The sequence below is a fragment of the Tursiops truncatus genome, chromosome 8 (assembly GCF_011762595.2).
Source record: "Tursiops truncatus isolate mTurTru1 chromosome 8, mTurTru1.mat.Y, whole genome shotgun sequence".
NCBI lineage: Eukaryota > Metazoa > Chordata > Mammalia > Artiodactyla > Delphinidae > Tursiops > Tursiops truncatus.
The window spans coordinates 91,658,651-91,685,312 of NC_047041.1; the positions used below are offsets into that span (position 1 = coordinate 91,658,651).

The 26,662-nt window shown below is 39.7% G+C and overlaps 1 long non-coding RNA gene across 1 annotated transcript in view; it reads right to left on the bottom strand.

The window, feature by feature from the left end:
- LOC141279277 (uncharacterized) overlaps nt 1-26,103 on the bottom strand; it is a 490,124-nt gene extending 464,021 nt beyond the window's left edge. Inside the window, exon 1 of the long non-coding RNA XR_012333249.1 lies at nt 25,796-26,103. This is a non-coding gene — a long non-coding RNA (uncharacterized lncRNA). The remainder of the gene's footprint in view (nt 1-25,795) is intronic.
- Between the last annotated feature and the right edge of the window lie 559 nt (nt 26,104-26,662).

The following is a 26,662-nucleotide window of genomic DNA, read 5'->3' on the forward strand; positions in this document are numbered from 1 at the left end:
TGTAGGCTAATGCCTAAAGATTTAAATATTAGTATAAATGTATCAAGTGAATACATTCTACATCTTAAACTTACACAATGTTATATGTCATTTATATCTCAATTTTTTTTTAAGATTTAAATATTAGAAATTGACTCCTTTAACACATTTTTTGTCCCCTATTTTAAAAGTGCATGTATTTGTTATTTATTGCTTATGAGCAATTATCCCCAAAACTGAGGGGCTAAGACAACACACATTTATCATCTCAGAGTTTATGTGGATCAGGAATCTGGACACAGCATAGCTGGTCCTCCACTTCAGAGTCTCTCATAGGCTGCAATCAGTGCCCACTGAGCTGTGGTAATCTAAAGGTTCAACTAGAGCAGGATCATCTTCCAAAATCACTCACATGGCAGTTGGCAGGACTGAGTTCTTCAAGGACCACTGGCTAGAAGCCACCTCAATTCCCTGCCATGTGGATTTCTCCAACATGGCAGCTTGCTTCATTGAAGTATAAGACGAAAAGGTAATAGAGAGCCTGCTAACAGGATGAAAGTCATAATCTTCTGTAAACTAATCACAGAAATGACATCTCATCACCTTTGCCAGATTCTGTTGGTTAAAACAAGTCACTATATCCAGTCCACACTCAAGGAAAGGAGATTATAAAAGGAAATAAGGACCAGAAGGTGGGGATCATTGGAGGACATCTTAGAAATCTGCCTAACACAACACAAATTACCAAAAGAAAAAAAGACCCTTTTCACAGATTCAATGGAATCTGTGGAGTTCGTGGAGAAGTGAAGTTTGAGGCCATTAGATGTCTTGGTTGGAAAATGAGGATAAAGTAGAACCTAAGAAAAGTGCTAGGGGCATGGAAGCCGCATTTTGTCAAATCCAACATAACCTAGAAATATTGAAGCAGAGGCAGTCAGAACCTCAAAGCAGCAGAGGAGGAAGGGAACCAGCATTCCTTTATCATCTATTACTTGGAAGATACTTTAAGTTTTAACTTCATCTTCACTTTACTATTACAAGCATGGATACCATATGGTTCCTACATTTGCATCATTGCTGACATTCGTGCCTTGTTTGGTTATATAGAGACAAACCAACCTGGATTCAATTCCTAGCAAGTCCCCTTATCATCTCTGAGCTTTGAATGCAGTGGGTGCACAATGTAATTCTTAGCGAATGACCCAATGAAACACACTGAACAGTTAGAGTGTCCTTGGAGGAAGCTCCAAGGCAGCAAGGGCATCTTTGCTGGATGCAGCAAAGATGGCTGTCCTGCTTCACTGGTACCTTGCCTTGGGCTGTACGGGAGCTTAACCTCCAGAATAACACTGCCATCTTTTTGCTTTATTTGGTCTTATTTTTTCTCCATTTGGGAGCCAAATTATAGCCTCATAAAACAGTAGGAGTGCCAGAGAAATTGCTTAAATACAGTATCTACTAAAACCTCAAACTGCTGTGCTAATTAAACTGCCTTATTGCAACAAATTTTGTAATACAAGGCAAGTAAAAATGCCAGTCTCCGTCTCTGGCAAGAGGAAATAAACCCTTCTACTTATGTTCACATTTGACTCCAAGGCAGACAGCAGCCTGGGGAGAGGGTGTATGCTCGGATCAGCTGGCTGGATTTCCCTCTACTCCAGGGAGGCTTCTTCCACTCAGTCAATGAACATTACTCAGGGCTGGTGGTTAACAACAGAAAAACAAGGGCCACCAAATAAGGGCTGATTGCTGACCGGATCCAAGAATTCAACAGAGAAGCTCAGAGGATTTTGTGCAAACAACTGGTCAGTAATAATTGAGCACCTGGTGTCTACATGTAATATATTAAGTTATTAAGTCCCTGTGCATGAAAAAAGGATCTTGGTGTCAAGTTCTTGCATAAAAGAGAAAGACTGGCTAAACGAAAAGGATACATAATATAAATTTATAGGTCAGGAAAGTTAATAACACAGACACTGCAGCCAGATTGCCTGATTTGCACTCTCGTCTACCACTTACTAGCTGGATGTCCTTGAATTAGTACTTAACCTCTCTATGCCTCATATGTAAGACAAGGCTAATACCAGTAAGTATTTAAGAAGGTTGGGTGAGGATTAAATAAATTTATATGAGAATAATTTAACATGGGGCCTAGCACAAGTCTATTTGCACTAAATTTGAAGAGTATTATTACAATTACTATCACTGACCAGTGATAAAAATACTGATCAGGAAATTGAAATTCCAGTTGCAGCTCTACCTCTTATCTGAGGCCATTCCCTTCTGTGTCTTTAAATTTGTAAACTAGAGGAGTAAGATAAAAAGTGAGAGTTGAATTTCTCTAAAATTCCTTCCAGCACTAAAGTATTATGACAAATATATCACACTCAGTTAAGTGTGATATATTCAAGCCAGTGTGGCATGGAGCAGGGCATCAAGGGGAAGATATTAATTCAAGTATCTACTGAGCACTTAATGGGTGCCAGGCATTGTGCTAGGCACTATTTGTCCAGGTCAGTAAAAGGAGGACAGTGGGTCGAGTCTATGTACATCAAAACATAAGCCCCTGGTATGGACCTGGCTGTCTTCCCTATGCTTTTTATTGACTCTCAAAGTCAAGAAAACATGCACAGTACACCAGTCAGAGTGACAGTAGGAGAGAGGCTGCATATCAAATAAGATAATTAAAGGAGTATTCACTAAAGGGACTATTTATAAAGGGCAGGGCAGCGTATATAGGGAAACTAAGGAGGCTACCCTGTTAAATGTTCCCAGGACTTTGGGTTTAGTCAGGTATGGTGGATCAACAGACCAGGAGATCACTGACATTGAAAAGACTGTTACTCACAGTTCCCAAGAGGAAGGGGCATGCCACATCATGCAGGGTCACACAGGGTAGCACCAGGGCCAGTCAGGAGGCAGAGGAGCAGTAGGAAAATGTGGGCAAAAGCCTTTATTGTGGTTTCCTCAGGAAAGATAGGCAAGGCAGAGTAAGCAGGCTTGCCAAGTTTAGGATTGACTAGTTTGAATAATTTTGGTGGGTTCCCAGGTGCAGAGCCCACCTGCTGGAAACTACAGAGCCCACGCACCCTGGCGCCTGCAAGCCACAACTAGAGGAGAGAAGCCCGCACACCGCAACGAAAGATCCCACATGCCTCAAAGAAGTGCAACTAAGGCCTGATGCAGACAAAAATAAATAATAAATAAATAAATAAAATGGTATCAACTTAAAATGACCCCAGTAGATCAAGAAAATATTAGAGAGTTTCAAGAGTTGTGCTTCTGGCTAAGTGTTAAGCATAAACCAGCTTCATAGCCCAGTGCCTGGAATACATGGTAGGTAATCAGCAAATATCTATTGAAAAATGAATGAATAAATAATCTTAGAACAAACTGCAGTGTGGAGACAAAGAGCCTAAAGAAATTATTAATTTGTCCCTTTGGGGCTGTTTATCTTACAATTGGTAGAAGTACAGAGTCTCTTCTTGATGGTTTATTTCTAGAATTCAGGAAATCAAAGTGATTGGTGTAAGATCAACACTTGGCTATACACCTTTAAAATGAATTTTAATCAATCATGGTTTCGTAGATGGAGATAATTCTCCTTAATATTAAGAATAATACCTAGGGCTTCCCTGGTGGCACAGGGGTGAGAATCTGCCTGCCAATGCAGGGGACATGAGTTCGAGCCCTGGTCCGGGAAGATCCCACATGCCACAGAGCAACTAAGGCCGTGCGCCACAACTACTGAGCCTGCGCTCTAGAGCCTACGAGCCACAACTACTGAAGCCCATGCACCTAGAGCCTGTGCTGTGCAACAAGAGAGGACACTACAGTGGGAAGTCTGCGCACCACAACGAAGTGTAGTCCCCACTTCCTGCAACTAGAGAAAGCCCGCATGCAGCAACGAAGACCCAACGAAGCCAAAAATAAATAAATAAAATTTAAAAAAGAATAATATCTACAATAAGTACAATAATACCTACACAAGGCCAGTGCCTAGACTATAGCAGATGCCCAATAAAATCTGCCAATTTAGTTGAAAAGCCTATGAATGGAATTCTATTTAAAAGAATGCCCGTGTCATTTCCTCAAGTTCCAATAAATTCAACTCCCATCCAATTCCCTGCATATAAAAAATTCAGTGACTTCTGCTTCACTTAAAACCATTTTAGGAATGTGATGAGAAAATAAAACAAGGTTCCTTTTCCACCCTGACCATACCTTGTTCATCAGGAGTCAATTCCAAAAGGTAAATCTTGAGTACATTGGCAAGCCAAGGGACGCAACGATGCTTGATGGAAAAGCCTACTGGAGTCACGCTTATTACTCTTAATAATGTTAGTCAATTTCAACTATCTATTCCCATCACAGAGCAAGGAACAGGACTGATGAGAGAGCACCTCGGTGGAACTCTTATCCACAAAGCAACAGGCTGAAACAGAAGAGATATTTTCAGATACATCTGTCTTTGAGAGGCACAGCATTTCTCACCTTTTTCATCTGGTACTGGATTAACTGCCTGGGATTAGGTAATTGAGGACTTCCCAGACATCACAGCGGTTCCAATTTACATACCCTTCCATGACCCTATGGCTCTGCCCTCCACTGTCACCCATCTGAAACAAAGAACAGAATGCCTTCCCCAGACTCCAACCAGTGGAAAATTTTTAAAAATCTGACTTTCACCCCATATCATTTTCATCTTTCATCTTAATTATCACCACCAAAAGTACAGAAATCATTATCTTTATGACGATGAATGTCCAATTAGCATTTCCCATATAAATTTCATATTATGAAGGAGGTTATAATGGATAATGCAAATTGCTAATAGCCTTTTTTCCTGAGCTGAAAAATTGAGGTGCTTAACAAAATGAAATTATATCTGAGCCATTTTCAAACAAGTCAAGAACTTTAATTACTGATGGGAAAAGAGAAGGAGAGACAAACTAAATTTTTTAAATGGTCATATTTTTAAATAGTTTCCCCTTTCCACAACACTGCTCAAGCTGTCCCTCTATATAGCTAAATGCTTGTCTTATTGTGCTCAATAGGTTTTAAACTACTGTGAAAATTGTTAAATGTGTTTTTTCTTTTTCATTAGCAGTACTATTTAGTAAGTTGGAAACTTATTCCAAATAAGCATTCTGTTTGCTCTATGGCATTTTAACAGGTTCCCATCCACCATAGTTCCTCACAAAGACAGATCTTGTAAGTGACACCATTCTGCCCTCTAATTAGAACATGTTGATTTAAGCAACAACAGAAGATACTGTGATTTAATGAAGCAGTATCCTAGAATTATCCGGTCAGATCAAGCCGGCCTATGTGTTAGGCAACATGACAGTGGTTGAACATCTGTGTTCTGAAGTCACAGACCTAGGTTCAAAGCCTGGCTTCACCACTTATTATCTCTGTTAATTAATCTCCATGAAGGAAGATGAAAGCAACCTCTGAGAACTATTGTGAGAATTAAATTATATATATATATATATATATATATACACACACACACACATATATATACACATATATATACATATATATGTATGTATAAAACACCTAGAACAATGGCTGAAAAATGTGTTCAATAAACAGTAGAGAGAAAAGGAACCTTAACTCTGACTTTAAAACTTATGAACTATCTATTAATTCAATAAATATGCATTGAACACTCAATATGTATCAGAAAGTGTTCTAGACACTTGAGATACATCAGAGAAGAAAAAAGATACCTGGAAAGTCTCTGGGGAGATAAACAATAAATAATAAACATAATAAACAGGTAAATCATGTAGTAAGTGCCCCAAAAAAGAAATAAAAATAGAGCCAGGTAAGGGAGATTGGGAAGGGGGTAGCTGGAGATGGTTTGTTGGTTGCAATTTTAAACAGTGTAACCAGATTGAATTCTAGATTTTGAAGGCAGAACCAAAAAGATTTACTGAAGGATTGAATGTGGGATGTGAGAGAAAGAGAGGCGTTAAGGATGACTCCAAAGTTTTTGGCTTGAGCAGTTTAACTGCAAAGATTGAGTTGCAGCCAATTGACACGGGAAAGACTGAAAGTATTGCCAGTTGGATGGTGAGTGTCTGTGTGTGTGGATATGAGATGTGAGAGAAAGAGGAGTTAAGAATGACTCTAAAGTTTCTGGCCTAAGCAACTGCAAGGATGGAGTTGCCACCAATAGAGATGGGAAAGACTGGAAGTTTTGCCAGTTGGATGGTGAGTGTCTGTGTGCTATACCACCTCCCTAGCATCCAGAGATGGCAGCTGCTTTAATAAAATGTTAGGGAAACATCCAGATCTTCCATTCTATGATGTGATTTGGCTCTGAGGGATGTTTCATTGTATTACCTCCATAAAGGTTCTGGTTTGACAAACCTCCCTATTTCTGTTTTATAATGGAAGAAGGTAAAATGGCAAGGTATACATATGCATTAAAAACCGTCAAATATACACAGGTATCTAAACATGTGCATGTACTACTAACCGGTTATTGGAAGTAATAAGTACTCAGTATGCTTTTTTAAAATAAATATGACCACATGACATGAAGAAATGAGCAGACTATAGCAGAGCGCCATGAATGGTGCTGTGAGGAGACAATATGGCACAGTAGAAGTTACACCCAAGGGGAGTTAGGGTGCAACCACCCTGGTTTACCTGAGACTTTCCTGGGTTTAATACTGAAAGTCCTGTGGCCCACAAAACTCCCCAGCTCCAGGCAAACTAGGACAGTTGGTCATCCTACAGGGGATGTTAAGTTTGGGACATGTTAAGTTTGTAATGTCTATCCGACATCCCAAGTGTAGATGTCAAGTAAACAGATGAATATATGAATCTGGAGTTTAAGAGTGAGAAGAAATAAATTTGGTTGTTGCCAGCATAAACATGGTGTTTAAAATAATGAGAATGTATAACCACTATGAGATTTTACATTCAGCTAAAAGGATTCACCAATAGCGATCTGTCCAGCACATATTGAATGCCAAGTTCTAGGAGTACAGGTAATAGTTCAAGCCCTTTCAACAGCCACAGACAAATAACCAACTAGTGACAGTGCATTTTGATGTGTACAACTTCAGTGGTGGTCCCATCAAGAACAAGATGATAGCACAAGGTCTTTGAAGAATGAATAGGAGTTTTAAAGGCAGATGAAGTGGTAGAGAGAGAGGAAGTGAATTCAGAGCAGAAAATACAGTGTATGTGACAACATGGAGAAGTGAAACAGCATGGAAGGTTTCAGAAAATTTCAAGAAGTTTGATGGTTCAGGCTCATGAAATAAAAAGATAGAAGTGATAAGAAATGAAGTAAAAATGTCCCATTTACCACCAATGGGCAGGCACTTGAACTTCAACAAAACCAGAAGCAGTACAGAAACACAGGGCACACTGACCAGAAACCATGGTTATTTCAAAGGCCCACTATAAGTAAATGCAGCATGGTGTTGCTGTTCAAACTTCACAACTCATTACAAATATAAATGTGGGAAAGTAGTTTTCTCTATTTTTAGTTCTTTCATCTAAAAATAGACATAACAATAACCATGAAAGATTTGGCCAAGTTCTTTCATGGATGTGTAGGGAAAAGTAAACTGATAGATTTACAAGGATAATAATTCTTTTGTAACTGTTGACTTCACCATTCTAAACAACGGTAAAAATTAACCATGCCCAAAAGAGAAAGGAAAGTCATAACAAAAGTGTATTTGTGGAAGCAAGGGCAGACGGAGGCTCACATGAGTTTTGTCAACCACAGTCTAGGTAACATAAATTTGTAACATTTTAGAACTAGAAGAACATATAAATTATGAATTTGGTGGTTTTTAAACTTATTTTAGCAACAAAACCCTTTGGTCATACAGAATCCTACAGATAATCTCAGTTTATAAATTTACTAAAAGCAGAACTGTCCTGAGTGAGTCCTGGATTGGGGGAAGGGAAGACAGTTCTTTCTGTTCAATTTCCCTATGGATTTCTTTCCCTGTAGCCACAAAAGTATACCCCAGAACCCTGGAGCTCTACAGAACAGTTTTAAGACAACTGTTGTAAATAATCTAATCCAATCCCCTCATTCTATAAGACCAAGGGCCAAGAGAAGAATGACATTTATCCAAAGTCACAGTGTTAATCAACCTCTGTTGTGCCGTATTATCTCCCCATAGCACCATTCCTGGCCCTCTATTATAGTCTGCTCATTTCTTAGTGTCATTGTCATCTTTATTTTTAAAAAGTGTATTGAGTACTTATTCACTCTAATAACCAATTATAATAAATGCATACATATAAATATCTGTGTATATTTGACTATTTTTAATGAATACATATACCCTGCCATTTTACCTTCCCCTATTATAAAACAGAGAGAGGGAGGTTTGTCAAACCAAAACCTCTACTGAAGTTCACAACATCATTAGAGCCAAATAAAAACACCTCAGGATATAAGATGTGAATGCCTCCCTAACATTTCATTAAGGCAATTACCATCTCCAGATGCTAGAGAGGTGCTCCTAATGCTTAGGAGCACAGGCTCTGGAGGCAGGCCTCCTCATTTCTAATCTAGCTCCATGAGGTGTTAGACAAGTTATTTAAATCCTCAACGTCTCAGTTTCCTCATCTGTCAAATGGGACTAATAATAATGGTAACTCCTTCTTTGGGATTAAATTAGTTAATGTATTCAAGGTTAGGACACTTCTTGGCACATGTAAGTCCTTAAAAACTTACTTATCTCTAAAATGTCCATCAGACGTTAACCCATTAAAGAATGAACCTCCATCAAAAGCACTAATCATCTCTAAAAGGCACATCCCACCCTTAGTCTAGACCAACAACAATTTGAAAACAATAAGCAAAAACCCTCTAGTTTGTCTTCGTTATCATGCAGGGACAAAGTAAACACTTATTCCAGATCTTACCAACCTTAAATCATTCTTACATATAAACATGCCCTCCAACTCTCTACAACCTACCTCCAAAATAAATGTACTCTCATGCTGTAAGAATTCCTAGTTGTACTTACTAGAAAGCCTATGATCTCCGATGTGGAGTTCCTAAAAATTGCCAAAATGCCAAACATGAAAATTCTCATTCAAGGAAAACAGGCTCCTATTACTACTCCTTCCCCAGTCCCAAGCCTTGACACAGGTTTACTGCAAGAAAAAAAAAAAAAAAAGGCAAAGAAGAAAGCCAGATAAATGAATCTACTACATTTTTAGAAAATCTACTTCCCAACAGATCTCAGCTATGAGAGTGGAAAATTAGCAGGGACACAACAGAACAAGACTGAACTGGATTGAACTTTATTCATTGTCCCATGGAGCCAGAGCCTATTCATTCAAGCTCATTAAGTGCAATCAATATTCTATAATGGAACCATCAACTGCTACATGCCTGACATAAACAACCAACACACTAAGTCCAAATTAAGAAACAGGCTTGGCTTTCAGACACAGACTTGAAACTCACTGCTCAAGAGTTCATCTCCCTGGGAGGCAGTCACAGCATTATGAGTGTCATTTTACACAATCAGACTTACATTTCTCCTGCCCCCTTACTCACTCTCTTCCTGAAATCTAACGCATATGTCCGTTTTTCTCTCTTTAAACAAATGATTAAAAGTTGTATTCTGTTCTCTCTTTTCTTCCAGATTTTAGTTAATATAAGTTAAAAGCTTTTTTACCTATAAACATCATTCAAGAGTTTTGACTTCCTCGTGGCTTTCAAAATAAATCCAAAGAACCCTAGTACTTGCAGCTAACGATGGAGGACTGGCAACGTACCTTTAATTACTGTCTCTCTCAGGACTCTCAAAATTATAGTAAAGGAATCAAAAAACATAAATTCATAATGACAAAGAGAATAAGAGAGATAGCACCAAACATAATAGTGCAATAAATTCCTGGAAGATAGAAAGAGGAAGAGACAGGGAAGTTAGGAGGGGAAGAGGTCACTGCTTAAGTGCATGCAGAAGGAAAAGTGGAGGTTAAAAGGGCTGATTTTTCACTGAACCCCAGAGAGGCTCAGTCAGAGCTGAGAGTCACAGATACAAATGATGTTAGCAAAGAGCTGCAGGTCTGAAAACAGGAAGATTGGCTAAATGTCAGCATTCGGAATAGTCAATCTCCCCAACACACACACACACACACACACACACACACACACACACACACAAACACACACACACACACACACTCCCTTGCAAAGAAGACTTGAGTTTCCACATTGAAAGGGCACACTGAGTGCCCAACACAGTAAATGACAAAAGATCTACATCGTGGCACATTAGTGTGAAATTTCAAAACATCAGTCATAAAGAGATGATCCTACAAGTTTCCAGAAAGAAATGTGTCACTTACAGAGGAATGAGATTCAGGAAGGCATCAAACTTCTCAATAGCAAAACAGGTTGCTAGATGACAAAACTGGCATATTTAAGACTCGCAAGGTAAAACACTGGGTCAAAAATTGATTTTTATGTTCAGTAAAACAATTTAAGTATAAAGGTAGACACAGAATTACATGAACATGCAATAATTAAGGGAATGCTGTTCCTTTAATCCTTTCCTGAGGAACCTCTTATGGACTAAGATTCAGATATCAAAATAACTATTGATAGAAATAAATGGACCCAAGGCCTAAAGGTGAGCATAAATATGTAGTTACCTGTAAAACTAAGATTAAACGATATTTATAAAGAAGACAGTATAATGGGTATATGCTCTTACAATGTAGACATAGTACAATTATCAAAAACTAGCATAGAATGGAAAGAGTGCTTGAAAAGTAGATTCAACCCACTGATTGTCTTATAGATATTAAGTGAGAATAAAAGAACACTACTTCAAATCAGATGCTTGATGTAAAGGGGGAGTGGAAAGAAAAGGTTACCACCTGATATCAATAATGCTTATAGTTAGGAACAAATAAGAAACAGACCAAGGAAAGAGGAGACTAAGAGTATTACAGAAATGTATTTCAGTAAAAGGTTACCGTCAGAACAAAAATACAAACCTCCCAAAATTAATGAAAAAACTTACCCCAAAAAAGAGACAAAACAGATCGAGTAAAAAAATTAAACATATAATGCATCACTTTATATGTGTGTGTGCTTATTTATGTACTTATATATATGCTTATGTTAAAAATTTTTTAAGTTTAATTTTTAAGTCAACATTTTTTTTAAAAGATTACTTATAGAGTTGAGAAGGAATAGACTGCAAGAGACAGGATTTGAAGCTAGAATTCTTGGAAAACACGTTGTATTACAGATTATACTTTGGAATAGTGTAAAAATTTTACCTAATTATAAAATAAAATTAAACTAAGAGCAAGTCCTAAAATTTAATTAAATAAATTAGCCTAACTATACACAATTAGTGGTATAACCATCACAGAATAATAATTACAAGTGACTTTAAATTATAGTAACTTCGCTGTGCATTCCAAGTGGAAATATACAAAAATAATTTTTAAAATTATTTTGAGTCATCCTATCATTGATAGTAGTTTTGGTACTGTTATTCTGAGACTGATTTCTGGGTAGTGCAGGATAAAGTTAACAACTTATTGTATTGGTGATATTGAGCACAAGGATTTGCACAATGGATGAAAACACACAGATGTAAAATTGATAAGATTAAGCAAAAATGCTGTAATCCTAAATTTGAATTGAAAGAATCGATATAAGACTATGAAATACTTTTTCTAAACTATGTACTCCCTAAGCTTCTATAAAGGTCCAGAAGCAACAGCCCAACCGGTAGTAATGAGCACTCCTAGTATCCACACAGTGGCCCCACAAAACTTTCCCACTGAAAGGAAACAGGTATTCTTGGAGAAATGGCTGAATCTAGATCTAGGGCATAAAATTCCCATCTTGTCATTGAAAACAAGAATTTCCATGGCATGGAAACATGGATTTTGTCATGGATCATGTTGAAAAGATTAAAGAACCAAATTTGAATAAGCTTCCACTGTCCAAATTTGGGACCATCTGAGTATTAACAAAGATAATAACTGCAATTATTTTAGACACATCATATACATTTAAATGCATGAGATCGTAATTTTATGCAAAAAAAGTTCATGGGTAACTTTCAAAGAATGGTAGAGAACCAACTCATTCTGTTAAAAACTGGTAAATAAAAGGAAAAAATTAAGTAGTTGTCCTGCCTTTTCTATATAAGTCTGTGGGGAAGTTGTAAAGTTGGAGAAGAAAACCAAGATACAGTAGGGGCAACATGACTAAGACCAAGATCCAGCAAAGCTGAGAAACAGAACCTGTGATAGAGTGACAAGCTCAAACTTTCCCCCGGTTTACTGAAAGTCCCAAATCTCAGGAAACCCCTCAGTCCTAGGCAAACCAGGACAGTTGGTCACACTACCTATGGAAACACTCCCAAGGTCAAAAGCTCACATGGGGAGAGAAGCTAGGTTATAACAAAACTAACCTAACACTTGCTGGAAGGCCTACCTTCTACCCTTGTAGATATGACTGTTCATTTTAAAGGGGTTACTGGTACTGAATTGTAATTGGTACACAGTGGTCTCTCTTGATACAAAGTAATAACAGTAGCTTCTAATTATTGAGAACCTATCTTCTGCCAGGCATAATATAAGCCAGTTACAAGGAATTTCTCATTGAATCTTCATGCTAACCATATGAGATAAGTACTATTTTTATTTCCATTTACAGATGAGAAAACTCAAGTTTCCATGGGTTAAGGTACTTTTTTAAGGTGGCCCAGCTCCTAAGTGGCACACCCTGGATCAGACCTTAGGTCAGTCTTACTCCAAAATCCTTCCTCTTTGTCATCACACCATATTGTCTCTTGCTTACTCTCTCTTCCAAGCAAGTATTCCAATCAACAATAATCGAGAATTAAACACAGGATCTTTAAAGTCATCCATCCCCTTTAAGTTCAAGAAATGTTTTGGATAGGCTCAAATATAGAATATAACCCAAGAATATTATTCTCCTAACTACCAAATCTATGTCTAGACTAGCCAATATCAACTTAGCTTTACTTTAGGGAAGAATCAAAGTAGGGGTCTTTATAGCCTATAAATCTAATTGGTGTTTGACTTATAAAAGCCCATGAGACTATATGGGAGAGGACCAAAGTTTTACTACCATACCAGATAAATGACCACAAATTTTTAAACTTCCTGACAGGGAACAAAAAAGCAAACTGACAAGTGTGAATCAGCGGCAAACTGTGTTAATAGATTCTCCAAACTCATTATGTCTTAATGGCGACTGGCAAGTCACTGCATTTACAGAGGCAGAAAGGTGAGCAAGGAGACCACTTTCAAGCTCCTGACTGACAGCCAGGGATCCAGTTTCTAAAACGGAGCCTTTACAGGAATCCATAAAATTCACCCATCACAAAACTAAATAGAGACCATCGGCAATGAGGGGAATCAAACTCTGAGCCTAGGGCTCAGCTGAGGCTCTACTACCACCAGGGTTATAGCTGTAGATAAATATGCAGAGAATACAGCCATGATAAGTGATTAAAAGAAACTGTTAAAAAGAAATTAGGGGGAATCCTAATTTAACAAATATTTAAATATCATTTAAACAAATATGTGGGAGTCATAGTAGGATATATAGTATAATACAAAAGTGTGCAGACCTTAGAACCAAACCGACCCAATATCTCGTCTTGTTAGCAATAATAATTACAATTACTATTGCTAGCATTGATTTAGTGTGTGTCAAGCACTGTAATAAGTATTTGACTTATGTTCTCATAAAGGACACATAGGTAGTGAGTGATTCTAATCCAGGTCTGTCTGACTTTAAAACCTATTCTTCACACCAGAAACACCTCCAAACAGATGCCTGGGATATCCTAGCACTTCCACAGAGGCTGGATTCCTTCCTCTCTATCCTTCCCACACAGCTCTCATTCTCATCCAATGTTCTTCCTAGATGCGGGAATTTGGGGAATTGTTATGGACCCTCAACTTCTTCATCTTCAAAGTGTGGATAAAGAGCATTTGCCTCTTTGGGCTGTTGAGAGAATTACATGAAACCATAGCCCAATACAGGCTTATCTCATTGTAGGATTTTAATAAGTGTTAGCTCCCATTGTACATAGCTGTACTAGGTTGTAACGTGAAACTCCAAAATTATAATAAAGCCCAGCCCTTGCCCTTAAAATGTTTATAATCATTTTCATGTTACCCATAATGAGGAGCAACTATTCTAAAATTACTAGCTGTGACTTGATATCCACATTAGGGCAAAATTCTGGGCTAGATGATGTACTGATCTGATCCAATGCTACATTTCATTTGTCGTTAGTTCTTTAGCTTCTACGATGCCCTCCCTTCATCAGTTTCCTACCTCTGAAGGAAAAGACTTTTCAAAATCTTGCTCTAAGACTTAGTCTCAGTCAATGGAAATGCACCAAACTTCCCAGCACAACCATGACCTCTGCCAGGAATCTTCCTGGAAAAAAGTAGATACTGCTTGCTTGGGCTTTTTTTTTTTTTGATGTGGACCATTTTTAAAGTCTTTATTGAATTTTTTACAATATTGCTTCTGTTTCATGTTTTGGTTTTTTGGTTGCAAGGCATGTGGGATCTTAGCTCCCTGGCCAGGGATCGAACCCGCACCCCCTGCATTGGAAGGCAAAGTCTCAACCACTGGACCGCCAGGGAAGTGCCATGCTTGGGCTTTAAAATGCTGAGAGCAGAAGTTCTGAAATGCAGTATGTCCCCATTCTTGTGAAGATACAGTCACAATCCATTGGTTATCAATAATAGTTAAAATACCAAAATCACCAATTGCTTTTTTCATGAATGTGAACATCATTATAACAATTAAATTTTTTTTTTTTTTTTTTTTTTTTTTTTGCGGTACGCAGGGCTCTCACTGCTGCGGCCTCTCCCGTTGCAGAGCACAGGCTCCGGACGCACAGGCTCAGCGGCCATGGCTCACGGGCCCAGCTGCTCCGTGGCATGTGGGATCTTCCCGGACAGGGGCACGAACCCGTGTCCCCTGCATCGGCAGGCGGACTCAACCACTGCGCCACCAGGGAATCCCAGTATACACCTTATTGTTAGCTTTCTGACATATTTTGCTGTGTGGGAGAAGGGTGGAATTATGGTCTGCCCACTAGAAATTGTTCACATGAGGATCATCCAGCATAGATGTCATGTCAGAAAATTAGTTTGAGAATTAATGATCTTTGGAGTCAGCAGCTTTGGGAAAAAAGTGAAAGGGATATTTATCCTGAACCAGGATACCAAGATATATATAATATATATGACATCATTTAATATCACCATGCACTCTTCTAATATATTAATTCAAATAAACACATAATAATTTAATTAACTACATATCCCGGCTATGGATTAGGTTTCAAATACTATTCTCACACTATTTTTCCTCTTATACCCACTGTACTTCTGAGTTTTCTTCTCCAACCCGCAGTTGAAGATTACTTAATTATTATATCCACATCACATATAATTAGAAAAGAGACTCTTCCACTGCTCCCAGGATTCTAAAGCCAATGAAATAAAATTTTCAGTTCCTGCAAAAAATGCCATTGCCGAAATGGACATCTCCATTTCACCATTCATCCATCCAAATATTTATTAAGCATCTACCATTTGCCTGGTCCTCCACTAAGCGTTCACGAGGTTAAATGAAGACCCTGCTTTTTGGAAGGTTATAATGCAATCTTGAAAATAAGACATATTCATCAATACCAATTTATGTACTATGGGAAAAAGTAGTAAAGCCCAGCGGTTAAAACCTCCAGTTTGGGATTCAGACAGCTTAAAGCTGAATTCTGCCTCTGGAACTGCACAGTGTTGCTACTGGGAGGAGAGTGGTGACAGCTGTCATTGTACTGGGGAGAATTAGATTGGGATGGTTGACCGTGGGGTTGCGGAGGTTAGGGTTGTGCGAGTGCTGTGATGAATGTGGTGACTGAAAAAAGGGGAGCACACACAAAGTGCTGCCAAGTTCCAAGCAGGGAGGGGTTCATTCCAGTTGAGGCTATCAAGAAAGGCCTCATGGAAAATGCGGCATTCCAGCTTGACCCGGAAAGATGAGTAATTATGGACAAAAGGAGGAAGACCAGAGAAGGGGCACTGCAGGCAAAACAAACATCACGAATAAAAGCAAAGTAATGGGAATTTAAGAAGTATGTTCTAGAAACACAAGCAATGCAATCTGACTAAAAGACAGAGACAGGAATAAGGTTAGAAGGTAAGGTGCAGGTCAGCTTGTAGAGAAGTTTAAACTTCGAACAAGCTAAGGGATTTAGACTTTAATTAGTGTGGATATTCACAAGAAGCCTAGGAGTGCTTCTTAAGGGAAAGTAATCTTTGTGAGTAAGGCAGAGGTCCCAGTAGAGGATGATAGTTTAATAGGTTTCTATTACTATTAACACAGAAAAATCAATAACTCTACAGTGTATTCCATGCTGGAATCATGCCTGCTACTTGTCAACAGACCAAAGAGAAATGACTTCCGGCAACTAGAGTTGAAGGGAAATATGTTTATTGATGCTTACTTTAATTTATTGCTGCTTCAAGGGCTTGACAAGATGAGAAGGCAAGCTCAGAGGAAAATTGCAAGGGTGGTAACATGGCTCAGATCATTTTAAGGAAATACAGAAATGTTTTGTTCTCTCAAACTACCAAGACACAAAATCCAGTTACTATTGAGGCAGGCCCTTCAAGGATTTAGAAATTGAAAGGGATTCATGAAATCTACCCAGAGGTTACCAAATCAGGTTCTCACTCTTTCACATTGTAGCTAATTAAATAAAAATTATGTAAGGGTAAAAAGTCAGAGAACTCTAAGACTTCATAAAGCATTGCAATTACATACAACTCCCACTTTAGCTTCTGGTTATATTAGCCAGGGCTCTTGCAGCTATAAGCCACAGAAACTCAACTCAAACTAACTTAAACAGAAAGAAATTAATTAACTCACATAGCTGCAACGCCTAGGAATTTAGACATAAATAATTCCAGGTGTTCAGATGGTGTCACAGTCCATTATTACCATCACTCATCTCTGCTCTTCTCTGGGTTGGCTTCATTATTTTCACAAGGAATAAGAATAGCCACAGCAATTACAGCTTATATTACCTTTATAACTTATGATTCCCCCCCCAAATTAAAATACTATATCTCTGTTGTGTCACATAGCAAGTTTCCTGGAATGCTCTGATTGGTCACGCTTAAAACGTGTGACCACTCCTTGAATCAATCACTATGGTCAGTCAGAAGAGGTCGAGACTGCCCACCTTTATTATTAAAGGTAACACCCTTGTAACAGGGTATCATAACAACACTGAAATCTCAGAAACGTAACAGAAGAGAATTTTCTTTCTTGATCAAGCAGGAGTTCAGAACGGATGTTCCTAATTGGCAGAGGGGATCCCTGCTCCATGCAGGCAGTCAGGGTCTGTGTATGTATCAGTACTTTACACCTATTGGAAAAGAAAAAGATTTTGAGCAGGGAAATGAAATGACATGGTCTGATGTCTTTGTTTTACAAATAAGGAAAAGGACATAAAGGGACAATGTACATCCACTACTATTTTGTCTCAAGGATCAGAGTTCTAGACCGAGAAAAGCAACTTGTTCACTGTGTGACCTCTCTTCATTTTATCTGAGAGTGTCCTCCCTCATTTGTAAAATGAAGACATCAGACCATGTCACTACTCTGCTCCAAATCTTTACTTTTTAAATATCTATACAGTGTAAGTATACAGTACTCAGTATTCCTTACAAAAATTAATTTATCTCTCCATAATATAAATAATTGAGACTCACTATGACATAGTGAGGGGGATGGAGGGAGTGAAAATGCTGTGGGAGTTTGATCCTAGCCTATCCGGATATCAAAAACGGAGATGATGCTATTCTCACGAGATAGAAATAATGTTCCCGACACCCACATCTTGACATATGGATGTGAATGGGTATGGTGTTGTGATGAGAGTGTGAGAAGTTATTGTAATTTTAAAGCTTATGTAATCTTGTGAAAGCCTTATTCTCTGAGTCAAGCTTGGATTAGGAAATGGTACCAATAAGATCTCCTAAAATTCTATCTGCCAAAAACGTACCTTATTTATCTCATGACTCCAATGAACTATAATTACTGGTAAAAACAGGAAGGGCTCCTGTTGCTTGAAACATCTAGACTCTAAGCCAGTAGATTCTATTGCCTAGCATAGATTAAGCATCTAGGAAGGAGGGAGGGAGGGAGGGAGGAAAAGGAAGGAGGAGGGGGAAGAAAGGAGGAAAAGGTTGGTGAGTTGAAGGTTTTATAATGGTTGGAGAGGATTATTTCAGTGCTTACCACACATACACACACACACACACACACACTCCCACACATACTTGCACAGGTACCCACTAACCCCTTGCTATAATCATAAAACATTCCCCTGGGCCCACGGAAACTGCTTTTAGCAAACTTCCCCATCAATTGCTCTCAGAAACCTTCCCCATCAGGGATGAAAGGGGATTGTTGTAGGAAATAAAAGGCCCATTAAATATAATCTTGTCTGCCTGGGCCTATTTTTGCACAGATGACATTCCCATGTGTGTCTATTATGGAGACCAGTCAGGAGGGAAATATTTTGGTTTTGATAACCACCCCTGTAACACTTAAATATCAGTCAGAGGAGGTTTAATGCTGTAACAACTCCAAAATGTAAGTAACTTAACATAGAAACAGGCAAGTTCTCATACCACAGTCCAGTACGAGTTAACCACAGGGAAATGGGTCATTCAGTGACTCAAGTTCCTTCCATCTTGGGCTCCACAGTGCTCTAAGTCCTTTGGAATCCTCTCAGTTCAGCTGTAAACTGGGGACAAAGAATGGAGAATCACTCACAGGAGGTGGGCCAAGCCTAGATTTGCCTAGAATCTGCCCACAGTCCATTGGCCAGAATTCAGTCCTACGGCCCCACTTACCCGCATGGAAGGCTGGGGATGTAGTCTAGCTATGCTCTGGGGGAAACGGAAAATGGTTTCATGAACAACTAGTCAGTCTCTGACACAAATTACACATGATTCTACCACTAATTCCAGATTTGTGCTACATTTCTGTGACTTCCAATGCCAACAATTTTTTTTTATAATCTTGACACTGGCTATAGTCACCCAGGGAGGATTTCACTAACTGGAAACATTCATGGAGCAGTAGCATTTGTACTTAAAGGTCATGTAACATTTGCTTTGGGATGGTCATTATGGGGACACATACATACCAACTATTGAGAGAATGGTACTCAGGGAAATGTGATTGGGAAAGAAGTGAAAAATGAGAAGACTTCAGGAGAGAAAGAGGCAAGCAGGAAGCTGAGGGGATGATGGATACAGAGAGTAGCCGTCCCCTGGAGCTACTTCAGTTTCTGCTATTGTTGAGCTATGTTTGCTCAGCCTTCCCTGGATTTCCATGAGCTGTCACAGGATCTTTACCTCAAACTACCCTTTCACTTGAGCTAGTCCAAGAGGATTTTTTTTTCTTTGTAACTCAAAGGTTTCTCTGAAGAGGCCTTACAAATAAATGGACTTGACTCTGTATCATAGGAGGACAATTAGATTCACCCCCAGGTAGAAATATCAGGAAGGAGTCAGGTAGGCTTTGTGAAATATGAAATAAACAGTCTTCTAGTATCTCCATAGGGGCTCATAGATGCTACCAGGCCCTCCCTTCAGAGGGAACAGACATGCTGGTTAGAAATGTGGGCTGAAAAAGAGAAGGGCTCCCCTCTACTGATTGACCAGGGACTGGAGGCAGAAGCTCCCTGGCTTTTGTGCTTCCAGTACCCACAGAGAAATGAAAATCTTATTTTCCAAACAAAGTCAGAACAGGCCAGAGAGCAGGAGGGAGACTGTTCAGTGATATTTAAAACTCTATATAATAAGAATCCTACTGTATTTTCCTTTCGCTTCTAAATTGAAATCTATGAGGTGAGGCAGCTGCCTATTTGCCCTGTCTTGGGCAGGCTGCAGGGCTCTCAGCAAAAGAGCTCAATTCCCTGAACATCCCCTGCAAAAAACTTCCTTCTCTACTTATGGTCTGAGTGATTTGTCTTGGCATTTGCCCAAAGTGGTGATATTACTAGTTCTAAATGGGCTCTTGACGCACAAAGAGCTCTGCCTGAACAGATCACCCCATGTCCACAGAGGCCAGGGATAAGGAAGTGCACCATTCAGGGACAATATTCTCCTCTAGTAGTCTGGGGTACACTCCAGTGCACACAGAAAGCGGCAGTAAGCACCCCAAAATCATATGCTAAAAAGACTTCTGTGGGCCTCAGACAATGTGGGAAAGATGATGAAGTAATTCAGTCATTCTTTTATTCGCTCTTCATTCAACTAATAGTTATTAAGTGTCTACTACATGCCTCCAGTTATTATAAAAGTTCTACTAACAATATATGCACCAAGAATCACTTATAGACTGAATAATATGTTCATTTTCATATTTATGAATGACTATTTTTAAAGTAGGTAATTAGGGGAGAAAAGAGGCCATTCCTTTGCTGTCTTCTCACCTCCTTTCCATTCCATTCTCCTTCTCTGAATATGATCACCATTCCTTGGGTGATGTCACCTAATTTCATGGTTTTCAAAGCCATCAGTTTCAAATGCTTCCAACATTTATATCTCTAGCTCAGATCTCCCCAATGAACTTGAGCCTAGAATGTTCCACTCCCTGACTGACATCTACATGCTTATGTCTCCAGGCTACATAAGCCCAAAACTAAGCTGCTGATCACCTTCCACCAAGCATGTTCCTTCCATGGTCTTCCCTATTTGACGAATGGTATCCCCATCCTTCAAAGTGCTCATCCAAAAAGCTTCAGACGGCCTTATCACTTCTGCCTTAGGCTACCACAGGTAACCAATCATCAAATTCTTCCAGCATTACATTCGAACTATATAGAGACTCCAACTACTTCTTACCCCTTTCACCACCAAACATCCCTGGACCAAGGCACCTTCAATTCTCGCATGGATTATTCTGTGTCCCACCTTAGCTCCCCCATTCTGCCCTTGGCTTCTTAGCATCTATTCTCAAGACAGCAACCAGAGAGATCCTTTAGAAATAGAAGTCAGTTCAGCTCACTCCTCTGTTCCAAACCTTCCAATGGCTTCCTATTTCATTCACAGCTTTGGTGTCCCCAGCTGTACGTAACAGATACAAATAGTACACATACTAGAGATACAAATAAGACTGTAATTCCTCCAATGACCCTTAAGGTTCTTAATACTATGAATTACAGCAGTCACACTCCACCCCACTCCTATTCATTCGCTTTAATACAGCCATATTGGTCTCTGCTCTTCCTTGAAACAGCTAAGCAGACTTCTACTTCAAGGCCTTTGCACTTGATGTTTCCTCTTCCAGGAATGCTGTTCTCTAAAGTATCAGTATGGCTCATTTCCTCACTTCCTTCTGATATGTCAGTTTATATATATACATATATACACATACATATATGTGTATATGTGTGTATATATATATATATATATATAAACATTTTATATGAAATAACTACTCTCCCCCAAGACTCCTTACTCCATTACCATGCTTTATTTTTCCCTTTGCTGTATTTTTTCCTTATATTTTCACCATATTACATACCAAAGTGCTCTCGTTTATTTCTCTCCATAAAAGCATAAACTTTGTTTCATTCGCTGGTGTGTTCCTAACACCTAGAACAGCCCTTGACACATAGTAATTCCTCAATAAGGGAAATGCATGCACCACTTGATGCATGAATAAACTGTCTTAAAAGCTGGTAACATACAGCCACTATGGAGAACAGTATGGCGGTTCCTTAAAAAACTAAAAATAGAACTACCATACGACCCAGCAAATCCACTACTGGGCATATACCCTGAGAAAACCATAATTCAAAAAGAGTCATGCACCACAATGTTCACTGCAGCTCTATTTACAATAGCCAGGACATGGAAGCAACCTAAGTGTCCATTGACAGATGAATGGATAAAGAAGATGTGGCACATATATACAATGGAATAATACTCAGCCGTAAAAAGCAACGAAATTGAGTTATTTGTGGTGAGGTGGATGGACCTAGAGTCTGTCATAGAGAGTGAAGTACGTCAGAAAGAGAAAAACAAATATTGTATGCTAACACATATGTATGGAATCTAAAAAAAAAAAAAAAGGTTCTAAAGAACCTAGGGGCAGGACAGGAATACAGACACAGACGTAGAGAATGGACTTGAGGACACGGGGAGGGGGAAGGGTAAGCTGGGATGAAGTGAGAGAGTGGCATGGACATATATACACTACCAAATGTAAAATAGATAGCTAGTGGGAAGCACCCGCATAGCACAGGGAGATCAGCTCGGTGCTTTGCGACCACCTAGAGGGCTGGGATAGGCAGGGTGGGAGGGAGATGTAAGAAGAGGGAGGGGATATGGGGATATATGTATACATATAGCTGATTCACTTTGTTATAAAGCAGAAACTAACACAGCATGGTAAAGCAATTATACTCCAATAAAGATGTTAAAAAAAAAAAGCTGGTGACAGTATCTCTCTTAGAAAGAGAAATGACTTTGCTGGCAAAATGATATGTCTTTGGGATAGAAGGTGAAGCCTTGGGGACATGGGTATAAGCAAGAGCCAAGGGAACAAAGAAGAAAACCATGAGATAAGAGGAATTTGTTTTTTCTTCTTGAGAGAAATGGAGAGGCAAAAGAAGGGACAGATAAGTGGGCGGGGGGGGGGGGAGGAGGGTATGGAAATGGTGTGAATATGAGGACCAAGTGAGGTAAAGCGGCCAGCGGAAAAAACCCTATAACGTGAAAAACAAAACCTATTATAAACAGAGGTATCCAATGTTCAGTTCGAAGTTGTTTTGATAAACTTCTCATGTCTCCTCAACGCATCAATCTTGTTAAACTTGTACATTACCTTATGTGAGTCTTACGTAGGCAGGGCAACAACTGTAAGTACAGAGCTCTTCCACCTAGGCAGGTTGAGGGAACCAGGCAGGAGGGGCAGGAAGTATAATCAAAAGACCAGAATCTGAGTTCTGATGCCAGCACTTCTTAACTGTAAATCTCTGGGCATGTCTCTAAGCTTTGGTTTTCCTGACTATACATAACAGATACAAAGAGCTACACATACGTGAGACACAAATACAGTCATATCACTTCTATGAGCTTTATTACCAACAAAGCCAGTGTCTCCCTCTTGAAGCTCCTTATTCCCATGAATTATTCAAGAAATTCAAGGGCTTTAGAGACCCATAAAAAGGTTTTTTCTTACCCAGGGAAATAGAAAATCGAGTCTGATTAGTCAACAGGCCTGCTCTGGTTTCTTTGCTGGAGCTGGTTCTTTACCAGAGTTGTGTGGATCTACTGCTGTGATATTTCACGGCTCCAGATTCCAGCACAGTCTGCAGTCATTCTTCGAAAGAAGTGCGTCTCAGTCCCTTTAAAGTCAGGCTCAACCAACAAAGCCCCGAAGTTGGACTTCTGCCAGCTATAGATCTAACGACCAACACTTATAGTTCCTGTGTACAGCCACTTTCCAGGGAACTATCCGGCCCCAGGAGTACTGGATCACTCTTGTTTGTTTATCCTCTGCCTCTCAGATCCAAAACCACCTATCCACCTTCTTTCCTGACCAGGGGAACAGGCTGCTCTTCTTTTGATGCCCTCAAAACTAACAAGGTCTGATTACAGCCTCTGCCTTCAGAATATGGGGCTGCTTGTCCACCCTTGTAAGAGTGGCTACCCAGGGATTTGAGAAATGCACACCCCCACCATTCTAAGTAGAACTAGCCTCTGTGGCTTTAAACACATCAATCCTTCTAAAAGTATGCTCCCTACGTGATATTAAAGTGGTCACACCCATCCTACTGAATGAGGGGGATCTGCATGTGTTGATTCCAAGGTGATTTCCTGGCAGCCAGAAAGAAGAAAAAATTTCTTGGGGGCCACAACACTGTATGTCCACCTTTGCTATTGGAGGGACTGTATGTGATAATGTCAAAGTGCCTCATTAATCATGGTGCACTATACCGACATTAGTTGTAGTCATAAACTTGGATGAAAAATTTTAGCACACTGCAAAGAATATAACCCACAGGGTAAAGCAGACTAGGAAAAGAACCCAACTCTGCCATTTCCTATATATGCAACTTTGTGCAAGTTACTTAACCTCTCTGAGCATTCATTTGTAAAATGGGAATTAATAATAATATGAATATGCTACATTGATAACATAATATTGATAATTATCTCTTGGAGTTGCAAGGAATATCAATCAAAAAATTAAAGAGGCAAATTATCTGAATTAGATTCAGGCATAGCGTAGTAAGTGCTCAATAAATTGTAGCCATGATTATTATGCTTATAGCTCTAAACTATACCTAATGTTCATTAAGTACATGATATAATGAAGCACATGTATATGTATTAGTTCATTTAATGCTACCCGTGTGATAGTTATAACACTGCCCATACTGTAGATAACACAATTAAGGCTTAAAGAGAGTGGTATGTTGCCAGAACTGTACTACTAGAAGGCAGCAGAGGGAGTATTTGTAGCCAAGTGTCTAGGCCAGCTACATAACAAACCACTCCCATGCTCAGTGACTTACAACAGCATTTATGTTCAGGCTCAGGAATGCGCAGGTCAACTATGATTCAGCTGATAAGTTACCCTCAGCTGTAGATTGTTAGGTCGACTCCATTATCTTACTCTAGATCCCAGGCTGAAAGGAGAGTGGCTACCAGAAGCACGTCCTTCCTGTGATGGATAACCAAAGCACAAGGGGGCAGGCCAACCACACAAGCCTCACACATTTCAAGCCTCTGCTCCCATCACCCCTGCTAACATCCCAAAGCAGGTCACATGACTACACCCAACATCAGTGTAGAAAGGAAGTATAGAACTCCACAGTGCTGTATGAAGGAGGAATATTTTCAGAACAATAATTCAAACTGTCCAATCAGGTCTCACCAACTCTAGAATCTGAGCTCTTATTCACTGTCCTACAATGCTTTTCTACTGTTCTGAGACAGTACCTCTCTAACCAAATAACCATTATTAAACCTCTCTCTCACTATTAACTGCATGGGTTCCTAGGTTGTTCCTTTTACTTACTGCCTATATTTGGCTCTTCCAAACAGCTGAGAGAGCCCAGCTGGGGGGTAAATGTAAAGTTGATAGCCCATCTTTCCATGTTCATAGCAGAAGCCAGACTGTGCAGCCCCAATAAGCAACCTGCTGGGTCTACAAATTCGCCATGCTTCGCTCTGTTAAAACTTTATTGGGCACAGTATGGTAACTCAATTAATAGTGAGAATGACACTGGCAAGTGTCACTGGAATTGCAACCAATTATTTTTTCCTTAATATCTTTTTAAATCACAAGCTGACCAAGCTCAACAGGAGCCCTGTCCTTCCACAGGGCATATTTAGTCTGTCTCTGCCTTCCCCATTAGCCTCCATTGCCAGCGTCCATCAACTACATCACCAGTTATAAGCCTCTCTCTTCTCCCAACAGCAGTGCAGTTTCCCCCAAAAGGAGCTAACTGACAACACAAATCAGGCTGTTTGGCAGGATTCTGTGTTGTTGGTAGATTTTTGTTTTGTTTCCTATAAAGCAAAACTTTGCTGATTTTATTCCTCCTTCTTACAGTGGTCCTGATCTAGAAAGCACAGACTAAAAGAAACCCTAAAGTCAATCTGAATTACCACCTAAAGAAATACATGAAGATAGATTCAAAACCACCAGCATCTGCCCTGAAAAACCCACAGGTACCTTGCCTTCCAAGGAGTCCTGGACCCCAGCTGTCCCATTGGACTTGACCTCTTCAGCCCAGAATTTGGAATTTGTCTGGCTCACAGTAGCCAACTGGGCTGCACATCCTCATGGCTAAAGGTCAACGGATGACTCATTTTATGCATAAGCAATTGGCTTGCCTATCTATAACTTAAAAGAAAAGTCTACTATACACGATGTTCAATCCAGAAAAGTCCCACGATTGGGTGTTGTTCCAAGCCTTTTAAGCTGAAGTCCAGATGGCCAGGGGATGACCCTCTATATTAAATACATATTTGTCAAGGTTGAGGAAGTCCATGTCATCTGAAAAGAGAAGATATATGTACCTAGAGTTTATCATAGAGAGAAACTTTTCATCTTGTCTCTTGGGATTTGATTCTGAACATTATTGATTGAAGAATAGACACCTCGGGACTTCCCTGGTGGCGGAGTGGTTAAGAATCCACCTGCCAGGGCAGGAGACACGGGTTCGAGCCCTGGTCCGGGAAGATCCCACATGCCGCAGAGCAACTAAGCCCGTGAGCCACAACTACTGAGCCTGCGCTCTAGAGCCCGCAAGCCACAACTACTGAGCCCGCGAGGCACAACTACTGAAGCCCGCGCGCCCAGAGCCCGTGCTCCGCAACAAGAGAAGCCACCGCAATGAGAAGCCCGCGCACCGCAACAAAAAGTAGCCCCCGCTCACAGCAACTGGAGAAAGCCCGCGGGCAGCGACGAAGACCCAACGCAGCCACAAAAAAAAAACAGACACCTGACTGGATGTTGGTATATCTGTTGAAATACTGCAGAATCTCCCACCCCTGATCCTGGTATTCCTTGTCCCCAGTGAACAGTACAGACAGAACA